General features: G+C 62.0%; 1 pseudogene; it reads left to right on the top strand.

Annotated features, from left to right (window-relative positions):
- The first annotated feature begins 4116 nt into the window (after positions 1 to 4116).
- On the top strand, positions 4117 to 5126 carry LOC118998413 (mas-related G-protein coupled receptor member X1-like; annotated as a pseudogene).
- The last annotated feature ends 2291 nt before the right edge of the window (positions 5127 to 7417 follow it).

Genomic DNA, 7417 nt, shown 5'->3' with positions numbered 1-7417 from the left:
TACAGGCGCGGGTATTTCTGGGTGTGCTCCCATCACCCGCAGTGGCATTATGTAGGCCCTGGTCCATGTCTGGCCTCCCGCCAGGCTTCCCTGGGGACCATGCAGGGTCCTTGGACCCTCCACACTCGTAAGTGTGGCTGTGGCGGGACAAGGGCCATTGGGACAGGATGGCTGAGGGCAGACCTCACACAGAGACAGGGGCTGGCGGGGCCGCTCGGCGGACGCAGGAAGGGCCATTCCGAGGATGACGGCGGAATTCTTGGTTCTCCATTGGGAAGTCCATCCTCGACCCCACCCCCCCGCCCCGCCCCACACGCACCAGCCGCACCGCTGACCGAGCCGCGGAAAGCAGAACTTAAACACTTTGTGGAAGAAAACCTAAAGGAGAATCGCCTTGTAGTCTCGTGAGATGGAAGAGACCGTTGGCAGGCCACAAAAATGACAACGTGTGGGGAAAGACTGCCAGGCGGACCCCAGTAAAGAGCCCGTAAGTCGACGGCCACGGGGCCGGACAGGCCAGGCGCCTGCAGAACCGGGCACCTAGCAGTCAGCAGGTGTGAGGCGGGGCCCGGCTACCCCGCAGCCTGGCAACCGAAGATCCCAGCCCGGCGACACACCGGGTCCTGGAAACAGGGTGTCAGACCCAAGCCGGGGAAGGTGTGGGGGACCAGAACCTCCGCCCCGGGTGGGGGGGCTGGGTGTGAACGGGGAGGGTGGGGTGCCGCTGGCTGAGCCTCACCCAGGGGGAGAGTCGCTGCTCGGAGCTCAGCGACCTCCCTCTTCTGTGTCAGGTAGGACGTTTGGGGCTGAGCCCGAAGGTTCCGGAGCAAGTTATTAATGTTGGAAAAGCAGCCTAGGGGCTAACGCCCCACCCGGGTGGAGGCTGCGGAGCCTGTCCTGCGCGGAGATCGTCCGGCCCTCCGGGTCCCGGGTCCTAAGCCGGTCAGCACGGAAACCATCTGGCTTCTGTGGCCGTGGCCTGAGCGGGGCCAGTGGGTCCAGGGAGTTTCAGGAACAGGGGACTCAGACCTACAAGTCACCCAAGCCTCTACTTCAGGTCACTGCTAAGGGCTTGAAGGGGGTCCCCCAGAGCAGCTGACAGAGAGGGACCAGGCTGGTCTTGTTCACGGGCAGGCTGAGGGCGCCCCCCCATGGCCAGGGGAACGCGAGTTCTCAGGGCACACAGAGCTGCAAGCGCCCCAGGGTGGAGGGCCTGAACCGGGCTCGCCTGGGCTCTCAGGTGCTGGGGCTGGTCGTGGGGCTGGGTGCCCAGGTCTTGCAAGGAGCTAGGCTGGGAGGCACAAAGGGTCATCTGTAGCAACTGTGGCCACAGGGCTCCGAGTCCCCTGGGGTGCAGGTCTGGGTCCCCTCCTGGATGGGGGGCCAGCAGAGGGAGAGGGACCAGAGTGAGTGGGAGATGGTGTGTGCTGCTGATGGCCCAGGGCACCGGTGTCCCCACCCCCTCGAGCTGAGTCTTTTTCAGAGTCCAGCTGGCCACTCCCATGAAGGCTCGGTCACAGGTGGGTTGTTCCAGGGTACAAGTGGGCAGAATGGGGCAGGGCCGGACTGTACTGACGCCTCTTTGCTGAACCTCGTCTGTCTTCTTGGCTTCAGGGCCAAGCCCAGGCGCGCCATGCCGCTCTGACACCACAGTGTGGGGAGCCAGCTGCAGCCCGCGTGGCACAGGTGGGTGGCCTGGTGTGGCAGCAGAGCTAATACATCCTGGGGCGCCCCCCTGGGACAGGACATTGAAGGCAGGGAACATGCAGGCCTGTGCATCAGTCCTTGGCGGGGACAAAGCTGGGAGGCACTGGTGGTCCTCAGAGGTTTTGGTGGGACGCATCCCAGCCACCCAGCTCAGCGTTCTCCCTGGTGTCAGCCCACTTGTTCCCCCCTCCCTAGACGCTCCCTGTGCTGCCGGGACCACCTGCCAGACACACCGGTGCCACCCAAATCCACCTTCCAGGGTTTGCTTTCGGGAGGCACCCAGGGCACACGCGCTCCTCCAGGGCACAGCCTTTCTGGGCCCGGCTGCAGGGTTTTGCTCCTGACGGCGCGTCTGGGAGCTCAGCCAACGTTCTCTGGGTCCCGAGGGTCCTGCCCGCCCTTTGGACTCGGCGACGTGGAATCCAGAGAGAGAGCGCTGGGTGCGGTGGGATTTGGCTTCGCCTCCATCCGCAGCCCCAGCCCCTCAGGATCCGTCCCATGGGCTCGGGGTGGGGAGGCACGGCTCAGAAATGTGTGCGAGAAAAGATGAGCAGCCTTGGGGAAGGGGCGTCTCCACACTGGGGTCCCCATGACGTGGCCCCCCCCACAACGTAAGACAAAACCTGTCCTGAACCTAAGAGAGAATTTGTCACCTCGGACCGGGCACTCGATGCTGCCATGTTTCGAAGTGTCCCCAAGACGCTGGGGTGGACTTTCACTTCTGAAAACCACATCCCGGGGGACCAGATGTGTTGAAGAAACACATTGGAAATTGTTCATGAGAAGTGACAAGCATCCTCCCAAGTACCAGGCTGCATCTCCTACTGAGTTTGGGGAATTCTGAGGGGTGGAGGCGCAAGAGGGAGCCAGACCCAGAGAGAGGGCTCTGAGGGGGGTCGCCGCAGGTGGTGGGGGCCCCTCATGAATGCACGTGAAACCCAGACACAGCCCGTGTCCGGTGTTCACATGTCCAATGAGACCAGTTGAAAGGGCATCTAGAAAGGCTTCCTGGGAGGTTCCCCACCACCGCCACCACCATCATTATCACCACCACCACCACCATCACCACCATCACCACCACCACCACCACCACCACCACCATCACCACCACCACCACCACCACCACCTCCACCTCCACCATCATCACCATCATTATCACCACCACCATCATCACCGTCTCCACCATCATTATCGTCACTGTCATCATCCTCACTGTAAAAAGGTTAAAAAACATGCTTCAGACTTAATCCCCAAGAGACCATGACCACAGGGTGACCCTCTGCAAGCACGACCCCCTCCCAGGTTCCCTCAGGGTCCACTGGGTCGTGGCTGTTGGCTCCCCTCAGGGCTTGCTCTGTGACACTCTCCTGAGAGTGTCCAAAGGTCCCAGGGCCATCTCTGTCTCTCTGGTGGCACTAGAACGACCACCGCCCAGGTGAGTTTGGTGCCTCCCACCCTCCCACGTCTGCGTGTCACTGAGAGTCACCGCGTACCCACAGGGAGAAGGGCATTTCAGTGATAGAGCCAGAAGCTGCGTCCCTCTGCTCCACCGGCGAGCAGACTTGTGCAGCCGCCGCTGCCACCAGAGTCCCTCCTGGGCTCACGTCCCATGTCACCCGCCCTCGAGGCCCCTCAGTCTCCCCGAGGGGCCACCTGGGGGATGTGTGCTGACCGATCCCCTTTCCAGTGCAGGGGACACTTCCGCTGAGTCTACGTTCTCGTCACCAAGAGTGAGGGCGGCCTCCCCACTCAGTGTGCCCTCCTCACGTTCTCAATGGTCTCAAGTCCGCCCAGGTGCGTGTGCACCACAACCCGGTCCTGGCCCCAGGGGAGGGTCTGGGGGCCGGGTGGCCTCTCTGCCCAGGCCCGAGTGCGACGTCACTGTCGCCGCCTCGTCTCAGTAAACCCCTGCACCTCGGGCGTCGCTTTCTTTCTTCCTGGTCTCATCAGCAGAGACGCAGCCCCTGTTCTTCCCGTTTCCAAGTCAACCTCCCACAGCTGTGTGCGACCCCACCCAGTAGCATCCCTGTCCCTGTCCCGCGACTGTGGGGGCCACCCCGGGGTTGTGACCAGGGGTCGTTGAAGTTCCTGCACTCACCATGGCCCCCTCCCCGGCCCCCTTGAGTATTTCTGTGTTTGCCTGTTCCACCATCTGGGCCCCGAGAAACCGTGGTCCGTGACCACGGGGCGTGTGGGCTCCTCTGCTCCCACCGTGTCATTTGGCACCGTGCCTGTCACATAAAGGTTCTCACGACTTAATTCTACCATGAACACACACGGTGCATGGAGGGAGGGAGGCAGGACGAGCTGGGACCGCGCTCCCATTTCTCACGGTCCCGCGGGTGGGAATCTCTCTTTCACAGAAGGTCCTCACTCTGCGCTTGTCCTCGGGGTGCAACCGTGGGCACCATGAACGACTCCTTCAAGTCTTTCTCCTCCAACCACACTTCCTCTCTGGAGATAACCCAGACTCTGAAGGTCATCTGTCCCCTTGGCGTCCTCATCTGCCTCGGGGTGGGGGGGCTGGTGAGCAATGGCCTCGCTCTGGGCCTCCTTGGGCTCTCGCCAAAGTGGGGGGACTTCACCGTCTTCATCTTCCATTTGTTGCTGGCCGACCCCCTCCACCTTTCCTTCCTGACAGTGTGGTTCATGAAAACAATATTAGACGCCTCTCACGGCGTCGAGTTTGCTGTGAGGTACGTGCTTATACATTTCCTACACGGTGGGGCTGTGTGTGCTGGCCGCCATCGTCACCCGCTGCCTGTCTGTCCTGTGCCCCATCTGGTGCAGACTGCACGTGCCCTGGCACGCACCCGCCATGGCATGCCCCCTGATCTGGGTCCTCTCCGCCTCGGTGAATGCGCCCCATTTCCTCGTCTGCTGGGTCGATGCGTTTATTGACCCCTCGTTATGAGTCCGTGGAAATATTTGCTGGGTTTTTTTCTGTTCTTCTTCCTGTAACGGAAATGTGCATCCTGGCTGTGGGGCTCCAGGTCAGGTGCAGCACCCAGCATCGCCCTCCCCCCAAGCTGTACGTCACCGTGCTGCGGACGGTCCTGTTTCTCCGTCCGCCCTCCCCGTTCCCATCACAGCGCACGTCCTTCGTTACTCTGACGAGCACTGTTGAGTGAGCTGGTGACCCTGCTCTCCTGCGCGAACAGTCACGCCAACCCTCTCGCCGATTACTTAGTAGGGAGGACCGGGGGCCGCAGGCGTGGGGAGAACTTCGGGGGGTCTTTCAAACCACTCTGCGGGAGGAGTCAGTTCTGAGAAGGGACGGTTCTGGCACAGCGTCAACAGTTCAGTCTGAGGGACCAGGAGGGATGAGTCAGGCCCCGGGAGGTGACCCGACTCTGCTCACAGGGGTCTGCTCCTCCCCCTCCCTGCCCAGGAACCACCTGTCACTCACTGCGTCCTGATGCTGCGGTTCCCGTCCCCCCGGGGTGGTCCTGCGCCTACCCCTCCATCCTTGGGTGCTGTCCCTCTACACAATGAGGGTCCCCGGGTGGAGGGATGCGGGTGCTGGACACTGACACACGTGCTGCTTTGACGATAGTCTCCCCTAGGGCCTTGCGTATTAAGCTGCAGCTCTGATCTGAGGTTCTGCACTCTAAATAAAGACTCTGGCAGGAGTCCTTGTCCCCTCTGTTGGGAGTGACATCTGGGGTGACAGGGAGGGAGAGGAGCAGCCTTCCAATGAGCAAGTGCTGAATGTCGGGGTTTGGACTGCCCCGTTGGAACCAACCCAGCTCCCCTCCCAACTCAGTCCATCTGCTGGGACTCCCGGACGTGTCTCCAATGTTACCGCGCAAACGCAGGGGCTGCAGCGGGGGCAGAGGGCGTGGGAGGTGCCAGGCTGTGTGCGGAGCCAGCAGCAACGCCACCTCACCTTTCTGGACCTGAAACAGGGGTGGACTGTTGGGTCACTCCCTCCAAAATGTGGGGCAGGGCTGTGTGTCCGTGCGGCTCGGCCCCAGGAGGTGGGGGAGGGGGAGGAGCAGAACGGACGTTGGCTGTTCTAAGTCTGTAAATGTGGATAGTCCCTCTGTCTGAGGTGACAGTCCCCTGATGCGTCTGCTCCCTGGAACCGTTTCTGCAGTAAAGTCTCGACACGTTTACCCTCCTCACCGGCTGTCTGCCCCCCTGGTCCATGTGCTTTGGCCCGAGCCCCTGAATTTATGAGCTGAGGGTGGGTCCGGAGCCAGAAGGGTCCGCTCCAAGGGAGGCCGAGTCAATGAAGGGCCCATAAAGGACCATGGTCACATCAGGCCCTCGGGGACCTGCACACTCGCCACATGGGCCCATCCCAGGAGATGTGTCCCCCCTGTGAGCTCAGTGTAGTGCCCCCCTGTGGGAGTCTGCTGGAAACACTACAGCTGGGGCCTCAGTGACAGACCGTCACTGTCCCTGTCCTGAGGGCTGGAGTCCGAGGTCAGGAGTCACAGGGCAGGTCCCCCCTGAGGCCTATTTCCTGGGTGTGCAGACGGCTGTCGCCTCCCCATGTCCCCACACGGTCTTCCCTCTGAGTGTCTGTGTCCTAAACTCTTCTTACAAGGACCAGCCACTCTGGACTGGGCCCACCCTGGTCACCTCGTGTCCACTGGTCACCTGCAGAGACCCTGGGTCCCAACAAGGCTGTGCTCACAGGCACTGGGCACTCGGGACCAGTCTCAGTCAAGTTCACTCTGTGAGGATGTCAGACTCAGTGATAGGTGGTGGAGTGAGTGGCGTGTATCCAGAACCTGTGAGGGGTGGGCTAAAGTCCCCAGAGGGCCTGCCCGTGACAAAAATGGGCCGCAGGGAAAATGTATCTCACCACACTGAGCCCGTTGGAGCCCACCCGAGGGGACTAGACACCTAACAGCTGACCTGACCCTGAACCTCATGGCCGAGTCCAGCCCCCACAGAGGACCCATCCCTCAGGCAGAAAGGGGGTAGAAAGTCTCAGCCCCAGGGGTCCCAGGACACACTGTGGGCACAGCATTCCCAGTAAATGTCCCCCCACTGGGAATGGCTCCCGTCGCCCTGCAGTGCACCTGTGTCCGCGCATCTCCAGCTGGAGGGAAGCGAGGGTGCAGCTGTCTCGATGGACCAGTAATGAGGCCGGTGAGAACATGGGCCTTGACCGTGAGCGGGAAGGACAGGCTGGCCATGCCCTACGTCTCAAGGTCACTCCCCCTGAGACAGAGGCTGTGGGAGAGGGTGAAGACCTCTTCTCCTCTCCATTGTCCATGTCCCCGAGCGGTCACAGCCCTGGGCTGTTGCACGTGCTCTAGTGGCCTGTCCTCCCTTGACCGATGGAGATAAAGAATACATGAGTCCCACAATGCAGTGGGGGCCCTTATGGAGGTCCTGGGTGCCTGACCACGAAGCCCATCTGTGCCCGCTGGGACACGTCTGTCTCTCGAGGGAGCCCTCTGCCCCCCTGGCCCTGCACTGCGCCCCCACACTCCTCCTGCGAGCTCAGGGACCGGGGCCCCGACCGGACCGGCGTGTGTCAGCGCCCACCCCCTGGAGCCTGCCGCTCCCTGGAGACTTCTGAGGACTCGGCAGCTTCATGGCACGTGTCGGTGATACAAAACCTGCTCGCGTGGGCTCTGCAGTGACCATGAGTCCCGCTGGTCTGTCTGTCTGTCTGTCTGTGGCAGTGGGAGGCGGAGGCATCCCACTGCCACAGACAGGGCACAGCACGCCGGGGTCCTTGTGGTTG

The sequence above is a fragment of the Sturnira hondurensis genome, unplaced genomic scaffold (assembly GCF_014824575.4).
Source record: "Sturnira hondurensis isolate 20B ecotype Veracruz unplaced genomic scaffold, ASM1482457v3 Scaffold0014099, whole genome shotgun sequence".
NCBI classification, from domain to species: domain Eukaryota; kingdom Metazoa; phylum Chordata; class Mammalia; order Chiroptera; family Phyllostomidae; genus Sturnira; species Sturnira hondurensis.
This window is presented reverse-complemented; position numbering and strand designations above follow the sequence as displayed.